Source organism: Chlamydotis macqueenii, chromosome 11 (assembly GCF_036417535.1).
Source record: "Chlamydotis macqueenii isolate bChlMac1 chromosome 11, bChlMac1.mat, whole genome shotgun sequence".
Lineage (NCBI taxonomy): Eukaryota > Metazoa > Chordata > Aves > Otidiformes > Otididae > Chlamydotis > Chlamydotis macqueenii.
In genome coordinates, this window is record NC_141566.1 from 17,507,263 (window position 1) to 17,518,037 (window position 10,775).

The 10,775-nt window shown below is 36.3% G+C and overlaps 1 long non-coding RNA gene across 1 annotated transcript; it reads left to right on the plus strand.

The window, feature by feature from the left end:
- Positions 1 to 6,571: 6,571 nt before the first annotated feature.
- On the plus strand, positions 6,572 to 8,439 carry LOC147599412 (uncharacterized). Its single transcript, XR_015259730.1, has 2 exons — positions 6,572 to 6,725; positions 6,859 to 8,439. It is a non-coding gene; the product is annotated as an uncharacterized LOC147599412 (long non-coding RNA).
- Positions 8,440 to 10,775: the final 2,336 nt, after the last annotated feature.

Consider the following 10,775-nt stretch of genomic DNA (forward strand, 5'->3'; position numbering starts at 1 on the left):
TACTCCATTGATTTCCCATAACGATAAGCTCTCTTCTTCAAACTTGGAAGACAGCTTCTTCCAAGGAATGTTAGGAAAGCGAATTCCAAGGATTTAATCAAGAAGAGATAAGCTAATAATATCATTATAATTGAACACTTTCAACTTATGAATATATTGCAGCTTCACACTGTGTATATGAGTTACATTTTATTTACATTATAGATGTAAGCAAGTAGTAACATGCACACAACTCATTACAATAATTTATTTTCTTGCTCTTCTAACATTTAAAACTTTAATATAATTTTATTCTATGTAGGAGGCCAGGTATATGAATCTCTGACTTTTTAAAAATAAATCAAGGGTAAGTATAAGGGCGGTTGTTTTGCCACAATGACAAATTTCAGTAACATCTGAATAACTCGGGGATTTCTCAGGCTTCAAAATCTTAATTTGGCTGAAAACAATAATTAGCCCAAGACCAGCCTACTTATGAGCTTCTGCAAGTAACTGTTTATACTTGTAAAACATTTAAAATGATAAACTGTCAGATTACATAAGAAATCCAAAGCACCCAACACTCAGATAAGACTTCAGAAAAAAAAAAAGCATATTTCAAATACAATTTATAGGAATATTATGTAACTAAACTTATCTGAACCAAGTGAAGTATATTTACTACTGAGAACTGAATAATCTAAATGCCAAAACCTGCCAAGATATCAGTTTCACAGCATATAACAGATTTTTAAGATCATCCCCTCACTTTTTTTCAATAGGAACAATTTTGTACAAATCAGCCACATAAGTCTTCTAAAGTGATGTCTGTTACAGCCTGTATGTTGTAATATGTAGAACACTACATTCAAAAAGGCAATAATGTTTTTTTTTTTATTTAAAAGAGGCATTAGATAAGGAAAAATATCACTATTATTTCTGGATAAGCTGGCATAAGTGTAAAACTAATCATTCTTAAAATACTATAGAGCTAACAGGAACAGGGATACCAATGGTGAAAGAAAACCCCAACCTCCCAAAACCCACCATGAATAACATACAGGATATAAATTTAGCACAGAATCAGAAAAAAAAAAAAGCCATAATTGGAACATGACAGGAAAAAATCTTTTACACTGAGGGTGATAGAACACTGGCACAGGTCGCCCAGAGAGGTGGTGGATGCCCCATCCCTGGAAACGTTCAAGGCCAGGTTGGCCGGGGCTCTGAGCAACCTGATCTGGTTGGAGATGTCCCTGCTCCTTGCAACAGAGGTTGGACTGGATGGGCTTTGAAGGTCCTTTCCAACCATAACCATTCTGAGATTCTATGACTTATTCGTTACATTTTATTATATGGCAGATGTCAGCTAGCAGGAAAGTAACAAAGCAGAGAGGACAAGGTAAGAGTGCCTTCCTCCGCTGCAATAGCAGCTCCTTAACTTGTAACAGCAGTTGTTATGCTCAAATTTAGATGTGAAAGTTGACACTTAAAAATCTATTTCTATCAAATCACAACTAATGTAAGTAACATTAATCAGATGGAGAAGACTATGCCAAAATATTAAATAGTTAATTGAAATAATTCACTGCATGTAGAAAAGCCACCTGCTGTCTTCAAACAACCTACAACAGAACCTCGTGGACTACAAGGGGAACAATGCACCAGGTAGTAATATTTCTACCTTGAAACTTTTTTTTAAAACTTTTTTTTGGTATGATCCAAACATAAATGACTCTGTGACAGGTAGACACAACAAGCTATTAGGTCTATTGTTCTAATAATCTGCAAATTAAACTGTAGTGAATGCGAAATAAGTCTCCATGCTAAAGTTGTTAAGACCTTTTCTGTCAATAACCTGCATAAAATGAATCATACAATTACACCTCAGCACAAACTGTAATGACTACAAATTACAGCAGTAATTGCATTATACAGCGAAGTGATCTGATTCATTGCTTACAAGGCATAATTAATAAGCTGAAATGAGATTATCTCTATAGTCTATCTTTAGAGTCTATTTTTCTGAAGAGTAATTTGTGGGCATTTTTTGCCCAACATCTCATTGCTCCGACTGCCAGAAATATTTAATGCATTTTTGGGGGTTAAAGTCTTGAACATCGTCTTCAATTACTGAGGTAAGTCTGGTAGGGTCTGTAAAGAATCAGGAGGCATCACTACTCCCAGGGGAAGAAATAGAGATAAACAGAGATAAATAGAAGGCAATCTTGTATGGCAGGGAGCTCTTTATGGTTATCTGTTGATGAGCAAGGCCAGGGAACTGACTAAAGCAGATTACATTTGCAAATCTGTTAGGTGACAGTTCATTTTAATTTCATTGATTGTTGTTAAGTTAGGATAAAAAAATAGCCTTTACTGTTTCCAGGGGAAAAATAATTAGAAGGATAGGCTAGGCTGAGGTGACACCTCACGGTCCAGGCTTCCCATCCCAAACAAGAAGTAATTACGTTTGGCAGAAAAGCCACTCTAAGCAGTCCTTCTCCTACAGGGTCTGCAAAGACTGAAATAACAGATTGGGCAAAGAGAAGCATGTTTAAGTCAGACAAAACTGCTTGGCCTAAAGTTCACAAGAACGGCATTCTGTCTTAAGGACATAAGCAAGGGCCTCCCTATTTAATATCAAGTCATCTGTGCTAAGCTGCAGAGTTGGCAGAACAGGATAGATGCTTTTTGCAAAAGACTGACATGTCAAATTTGGAAGCTGTGTTGCAAAAGAAACTGTAAAACAGAAAAAAAAGATAGAAGGAAAAAGATCTTAGATGTGGACTGTAGGCAACTGCTTAAGGTTCTTGATAACGAGAGAATGAGCGGAGATGATAGAATCATAGAATGGTTAGAGTTGGAAGGGACCTTCAAAGGTCATCTAGTCCAACCCCCCTGCAAGGAGCAGGGACATCCCCAACCAGATCAGGTTGCTCAGAGCCTCATCCAGCCTGGCCTTGAACGTTTCCAGGGATGGGGCTTCCACCACCTTTCTGGGCAACCTGTTCCAGTGTTCTATAACTCGCATTGTAAAAATTTTTTTCCTAATATCCAATCTAAATCTACCCCCCTCTATTTTAAAACCATTACCCCTCGTCCTATCACAACAGGCCCTACTGAACAGCCTCTCCCCATCTTTCTTGTAGGCCCCCTTGAGGTACTGGAAGGTTGCTATAGGGTCTCCCTGGAGCCTCCTTAATAACAAACCCCTAAATCCATCATATTACTGCCAGTAGTTTTCTTAAATCCTGCTTTACTCTGTTATTTTTTAAATACCAAGAGGTGATCAACTAAGAGTAACAGAGGAAGAGGGTAACACGTACGATACTTTCACTTTATGTCCTACTGTGCATCTCTCCATTTCAATCAGAGATTTTGTTGGGGTTTTGTTGGTTTTGGTTTTGTTTGGTTGTTTTTTAAATAAACCATCTTCATTTTATAAGCCTACACTATTCTCATTACAGAATTTTTTTCAGTGACTTCCAGCTCAACCTTTCTGTTCCTGAGGGCAATATTAAATAGCACAGCTGGCATGGAACACAGTTATCCCCATCCTGCAGTCAAATGAAGGTAATTTGTGAAATCTGGTATTTGTCTGGAAATATAAGGCTCATAGAAACAAAAGCTTTTTTAAGAGTTCTTTGATTGCTATTTTGCTTAATAGAAAAAAAAAAAGACTACTTATTTATTACTAGAACAATCTCCTTAATCAAAATGCTGATTCAGCTTGCTCTTTAGCAGATAATTATAATGAAGATTAGGAAAATCAGGAAAGAAGCCAGAAGAGCAATTGATTCTGTTTTGGAATAAGCTAAAGAACACCTGAGAGCTTTACAACTTTGTCCTTTGATATAATCTGGAAAAACAATTTTCAGCATCTTCAAACAAAGACGTCAGTCATGCGAAGAAGCCATGTTAGTTTACCTTTATTTTTCTTTAATGTATGCTTCGATAATGCTAACAACACTATTTTAAAATGTTAATATGAAATTCCAGTGAAAAGCCTGAATTTCTGAACGCTTGTATTTTTCCATAACAGTCTCTGCAGTTGCATTCAAACAGGGAGAATAATCTGGATGTCAAATATTTGACAGTCAGTTTGAGCAGAAATAGGTAACTATGGAGCCAGGAAGCATTTTAATAATTGAAAGCACTTCATATTTATGCAAACTGCATATAAGAAACATACATTTTAGAGTACTTCTCATCCCAAGAATAAGGCCAATAAACTCTAAATTTTATAAGGATTCTTTCTTTTCCCCTCACATAATTATCTTAAAAATATATTACAGCTGTAGGTCATATTTTAATGAAAATGAAAGGGTTTAAAAAAAAAAACAAACAAACAAGCCAAAGATATTTCCTATTTAGAGATATGGTACCATCAATTATGATTTAATTGATCTCTCTGACAGAAGTTCCCTATGCATGTAGAGTTTAGGAAAAAATCTATTGAATGTATTGTCTATTGAATTTTGATTACAGCTGTGCAGTAGCAGGAGACATGCATATTCACATAGCAGTTATTTTCTCATTTTAATAAAAAAATAGATAGAGAATAACTATTATTTAGAATATTATTGCAGCTCTTCCTACATCCACCCCAAGAAACACAGCTTTTTTCCTTCCACTCAGTAAGCCAAAAGCATAACGTGCAATCACACATGCACCAAAAAAAAAAAGTGAAACTGGAACATTCTGATGAGAAAAATCAAGGTTTTCAAGTCATGCAAATGAGTGTTGTAACAAAAATTGGTATTAGAAGGCAGTATATGAGTGCTAGAGTAATTTTATTTAATATAAATCCAAAACCCACTTAGAATATATTTTATCATTTATACAGAAAGCACACCCTTCAGTTTTTATACTTGAAAATTTAGACCAAATATTTGATATCAGTATTTTCCAAGTTTTTCATGAATTCTCTGAAATACATACAGCACACAGCCATGTTAACTTTCAGATACCAAACAGAAAAGATTGAAAATAAGCAACTACTTTAATTACAAACATACTTAAGCATCTTGGTGATGTAGAAGAGTAAGTCTTATTATATTACAGTAAAATCAAGCAGATAGTCACTTTTAAAAAATCTTGTTAGGTCAGAAAACTTTTAAATGCAAAGTTGTTTTATAGTTCATTAAAATTATCAAATTATAAGGGTGGGGGAAATGGAATGTGTTCTCAACATGAAAACTACGTCAGAAATGTCTGTAAGTAGTCTGGCAAAGCAAAAACCGTGATTTTTTTTTTTTCCTTTATTCCTTAACGGGAACAGGCAGTCTACCTGCTTTGATCAATCCAAAGTCTATTTATATAGAGACACCAGTAAATGCTGAGCCACACCATGGTAACGAATACACATTGGTTACTCCAGAAAGCAGAATATACTTCCATTCACTATCCACTGTTTGTTATACAATGTACTGATTTTAAAAAACAGCATACTTGAAAATTTAAATAGGAACCATAGAAAAACCTTGTAAGCTCTCTAGCCAGAATTTTTCTAGCAGCATCATTTTCTAAATTTTGTATGCTGCTTTTTACAGAACTAAATTCAAATGTATAGGCTGTACTGAGTGTACTTTTTTTCTTATACATATGAATTTTGACAGCAATGCAAGAAACCAAACAAACCACAAATAAACACTCCCCGCACCCCAAACCCCGACTTGAATTGCCCCTTCCCTCTCAGCAGCTCTACTTAGTAGTAATTGGTGTAGGAATGGTTCTCCCCCATTAAAATATCTTCTTTCATAAAATAGAGATGAGAATCTCTCTGATCATAATTCAAATAATTGACTGTCTGCCTCAATTTTTGTTGATATATGTCAACACTGCAAAACTAACAGAGCTGTTTTAGTTAGCTAAAGCAATTGCGTAGTACCAAAGACGGCTATCCAAAGCAGTATAGTACATTAACGACTTGCTTTTATGCTCATTACCAAAAAAAGTATTTTCTTCCTATTCAAAACAATGCAGGTACCCTACACCACCAAAAAAAAAAAATCTACTTGCAGGTAAACTACATTTTAGACACTGTGACATACAACTCTATATGTTTCTACTTTTCAGCTTCCAATTTTAGAATAATGAAAAATCGAAGTTCATTGAATTACGCCATGGAGACTTCTTCTAAGCTGAAATTCAATTAAAGAATCCATGAACTAGTATTGTTTCAGAGCTGCCAAAAAAAAAGAAGTGTAATCAACATGGTGGAGAACTATTGAAATAATGAAACTACACTTACCAGTTCTGAACCACTGTCCTGGATCCCTGTTATGCTGACAGCCCATTTTTTTTTGTATGTAAAAGCGTCTGTTCTAAACTGCAATACAAATGTCTGTCGGTATGAAAACCTTGGTATTCTTTTACTTTTTGCAGTGAAATCAGCAACAATTCTGATATACTCATCACCACAAAGAGATGCTCTCTTTCTTTGGTTTTTACAGCCAGGAATGGATGTCCTGCAACCATTTTCCATTCGCTGCTTTTTACTTTCCTGGTTTTGCATTAAATTCTATAATTGTAATTCCTATAATTGTGGCCTATTCTAATGCATTTCATTTGTAATACTTAAACGCACAATGGTTCTTTGACTGGAAAGGCGATTTCTACATCTCAATTGAAGCTCACTTGTTCTGATATTTCAGGGACATTTAGCTGCTACCTGTCAAAAAAAGAATGACTAAAACCACAACGTGGTGAAGTCATCACAGCCGTGTGTCCCTCTCTAGAGGCAGGTAAGTAGGTCTGTATTTTCTGCTTGCTTCTGTGTGAATGCACTATTCCTTGATGGCAAATTGGACGCCCTAAAGCTAAGGCACTTCCTAAGGCATTATCCTCACCTTTCTCATATGCCTCTGCCTCTTTCAGATCAAACACCTGTACAAGCAAGTCTCAGCATAATAAAGCTCCTCATCAAGATGAAGCTGCTGCACAAACTTGAATTACTACATTCTCAGCTATGCTGTGAAATCAACATGAAGAACATGATAGTATAGCACATCAGTAAAAAAAAATCTGCATCTCTACTTGACTTCACAGATCACAGCATCTCCTAAGAGTCTGTTACTCTCCTGCCAATATCAATGTACCATGAAGACATTTCCCAGTGAGCAATGACACAACAGCTCGCCTTTCTATCAGACTCAGAATTGCACCAGTGCGTTGTGCTGCCCATTCTGTCAGACAATGTCTGCTTCTGTGGCACCTCAAACCAGCAGTAATCCAAACTGCCAACACAAGGTTCTCCTGTCCATTTTTCTGCACCAAGCTAACAGTGCTGACAGCACCTCATGTCTTACAAAGTAGTCACTGTGTTGAAGATACTTGGGTGGTGATGATTATCTCTGCCTTTTACCAGCTCTTTTTCTCCTTCATTTTCTTCATTGTTTTAACAACAATTGAAAAGACTGAGCAAAATCAATACGAACATATATTACACTAGCACTAAACACTGGCCATCTAGTTGCACTGATTAGACAAAAACAATTCAGTTGAATTTGAATTTCACTGGGAATCCAAAACATAAATGTATGGAAAATTGTGGTGATACATGCTTTATTTTTACTTGTTTGCAAAAAACCCCATAACTTTATAAAACATTATAAACACTTTCACTGCTGACAGCCCTCTTCAAACATCAACTACTGCAATTTTCCACACATTTACATAATGCTGGCTGATTAAGCTGTCAGAATTTTCATTGCTGCTTGCCGCAGAAATCAAAAATGAAAACACAGCATTCACAGTGGTTTGCCCTCATGAGATGTTGATACTGGAGCGTAAGAAACAGTAAAATGGCTAATCTAAAGCATATGGGGAAGTATTCTCCTCCATTACTAGTTCTGTCATCCACAGAGAATTTAACTTCTTTACCCCAGTACAAGACCTGCCCCAGTTGGCAGCAGCCCACTTAACAACAACCCAACCCGTGGCTCTGCAGTCCTGCCTGAAGAGCACAACTGAAGTGGTCACCTTCCTCCACAGCTCTCACTAAATTATAGAGTCTGTTATCCTGACAACTTAACTACAAAGCCTCAAGACCCGAATTGTCTGGGAAGCTGGAGAGCTGTTGGAAGAACTTAGCCTAGCTCTTCCCTACGCTATTTCAATGTAAGGTAATGCCCTTCCAGTTTATCAGACATACCTGTTCTGGCTTATACTGAAGTAGCATGGGTATTCATCTCAAGATGCATTTGGCAAGGCAGGAGTTTTCATATGAACGTACCAGATTTATAACAAAAATTACCATGTAATTATCATTGCTGCCTTCACGTTGCAAAGCAGTTTCCTCTCAAACTAATACATGTTGTATCACAGCTTACAGTTAAATAATAATCTCTGTAACTTGCACAGTAAGACCGAAGTTTTGACACTGAAAGGGAGTTCTACAGAGAACTACCAATAATACAGAACATCTATAAACCCAAATAAATACTCTGTTGTGGAGAAGAGTAGTTTGAATTCCTTTCCTTTCTGTAGAAAAGGATAAGTATAAGAACTTTCGCTGGTGAACACTGTTTGAAATAATACAATTTTAAAATATCACAGAAAGATAAAAGTGATCCATCCACCCCCCTAGAAATCATCCCACCTGGTTCCAATACACATTAAATTAATCCGGGCCAAATAAAAAACCATGTACAGCAGTTTAACACTATTCCAAAAAGGAGTTTAACAGTCCACAATAATCAGCTGTGAAAACAGCTGCACCGAAACTTCCCAAGCCATAAGAACTTATTCTTATGAATGGATCTTCCTAGCATCAGCAACCAGTTTAAGGCATAAATCAACTTTAGAAACACAATTCTAAAATAAGAACAAATAAAAGTTGTGTAGACTGTCTGTATAATCACAGTGTGAATTCTGATATTCTTGTCTTCTTAAAAAAAAAACAGCTGAAATTGCCTCTGAACTTCCATTTGAGAACATTCAATTTCTCTGTTGTCATCTTCACACTCATTTACAATAATTTTCATGGTTCAGAAAAAAACCCACGGTAAACAAGAATATAGGTTTTATTTTTCTTCTGAAAAAAAAAGGTACAGAATGGTCAGCTGCACTGTGACAGAGCAGCGTGCTTCTACTCTGATTTGCAAATCATCTGCTTTCCTCATTAAGAGCTGTATTCTTATCTTAGACTTACTTTTCATAGGGGAATGAATGATACTCATTATGCTTACTGCAAAGTGTTCATCTCTACACTATAAAGAGAAAAAATACTGTTACAGTTTAGTCTGCCTGTAAGTATTTTATCTTCATCCAAGCTATACCTGTTTCTTCCCTTCAGCTGTGCATTCAGAAAGTCAAAAAACAGAAGACACTTTTTTCATCCTTTAGAGATTTGGTCTAATGTCAAATTAAGGCAAAACCTCAACTCTCAATTGAAATCTAAGTAAAACTGTACATTGTTAGGTAAGTATTTCCTTTGATCTGAAAAAAAAATGAATAGGTTATTACCTGTAATTCTCTATCTGGCTGGCAAAGAAGGCCTATGCCATCTGAGATTTTTGGTTATTTTTGTTGTGTTAGTGGCAGGGATGAGAGCTGGAGCTGGAAAGAAAGTGGGCATCATAGTGGTCATCTAGTGAATGCAACTGTGCATTAACTTCCTACTCTTCATAAAGCTGAAATTAGAGTTACATCATTTCAGAAATAAAATCTGAAATTAAATCCCATTGTATGAATACCAAAATACTAATGCACCGATTTAAACTCTGGTGAAGGTTTTGGTGAACCACCACCTCATCTTTTAATTATAAAAAGGAAGCTAAAATTACTTTTGCATGACCAGAAGAGAACAGATGCGTCTTTACAATAAAGGTTTTCAGAAGTGCTATTATACTGTTGCTCCTGTTACTCAACAAATTTTGTGAGTCTTGAGTCATTAAGAATCTATTACAAATTCTTTCAGTAGAAACAGAAAAGCCCACATGATGTGGTTAGTTTTAATTGTAGCAAGTTCTGGTTTTTTTCTTCTAGGATCCACAAGAAGTAGAGGTTGAAAATGAATGACAGAATGTTCCTTTCAAAATAGAAGAGCTATCAGTTGTGTAATAAGTGCTCAGGGAACCTAAGCAATTATGCAAAATTCAAAGGCAACGGGAGAACATGAACAGTTAGTACTGGGAGTGAGTAGGGGCACCTAATAATATTCCATGCGTGAAGAGTATTGGACAGTCATGGAATTTGAGGTGATAATGGTGGATGGACGACGGGACACAGAGGCACAAAGGAATTCCAATGAGCTCCTATTAAATAAGGGTCAGTCAGGCTCAGAGGGAATATAAGAAACTTCAGAAGATTATGATTGGTTTAGTGGTCTATATTTCTCTTCCACAGCCTATCCTATTAATCCCTTTTCTAAGATCCTCCCTCTCTTGAATTAAAAAAAAATACTCTTATTCCCTCTCAGACCTCACAAGACTGCTCCCAACGTGTTCTCCGAGGAGCCTTGTTATCTCCGTGCTTTTCTAGGATCCAGATCATCCTTTCCTAATGAAATCCAGCAAAATGCAGTCCTCTCTGCCCTCCAGCAGTATTTCTGAAAAACCCAGGTTAGTATTATTACAGATATCAAGATGTCTGTATGACCTTGAGTAATTATTTCTAAAAATAATACAGATGCGGGCAATCATCTTACAGTTTTTGTCAGAAAGATAAGCCTCCCCTCCAACTCAGATATTGATTGCTTACAGTAGGACTATGTTTAAGAATGAAGAAAGGCATTTCTGTCAATGCAAACTGTGGCCACAGACACCTTGAGGTACATGCAACAAAAAAGAAGT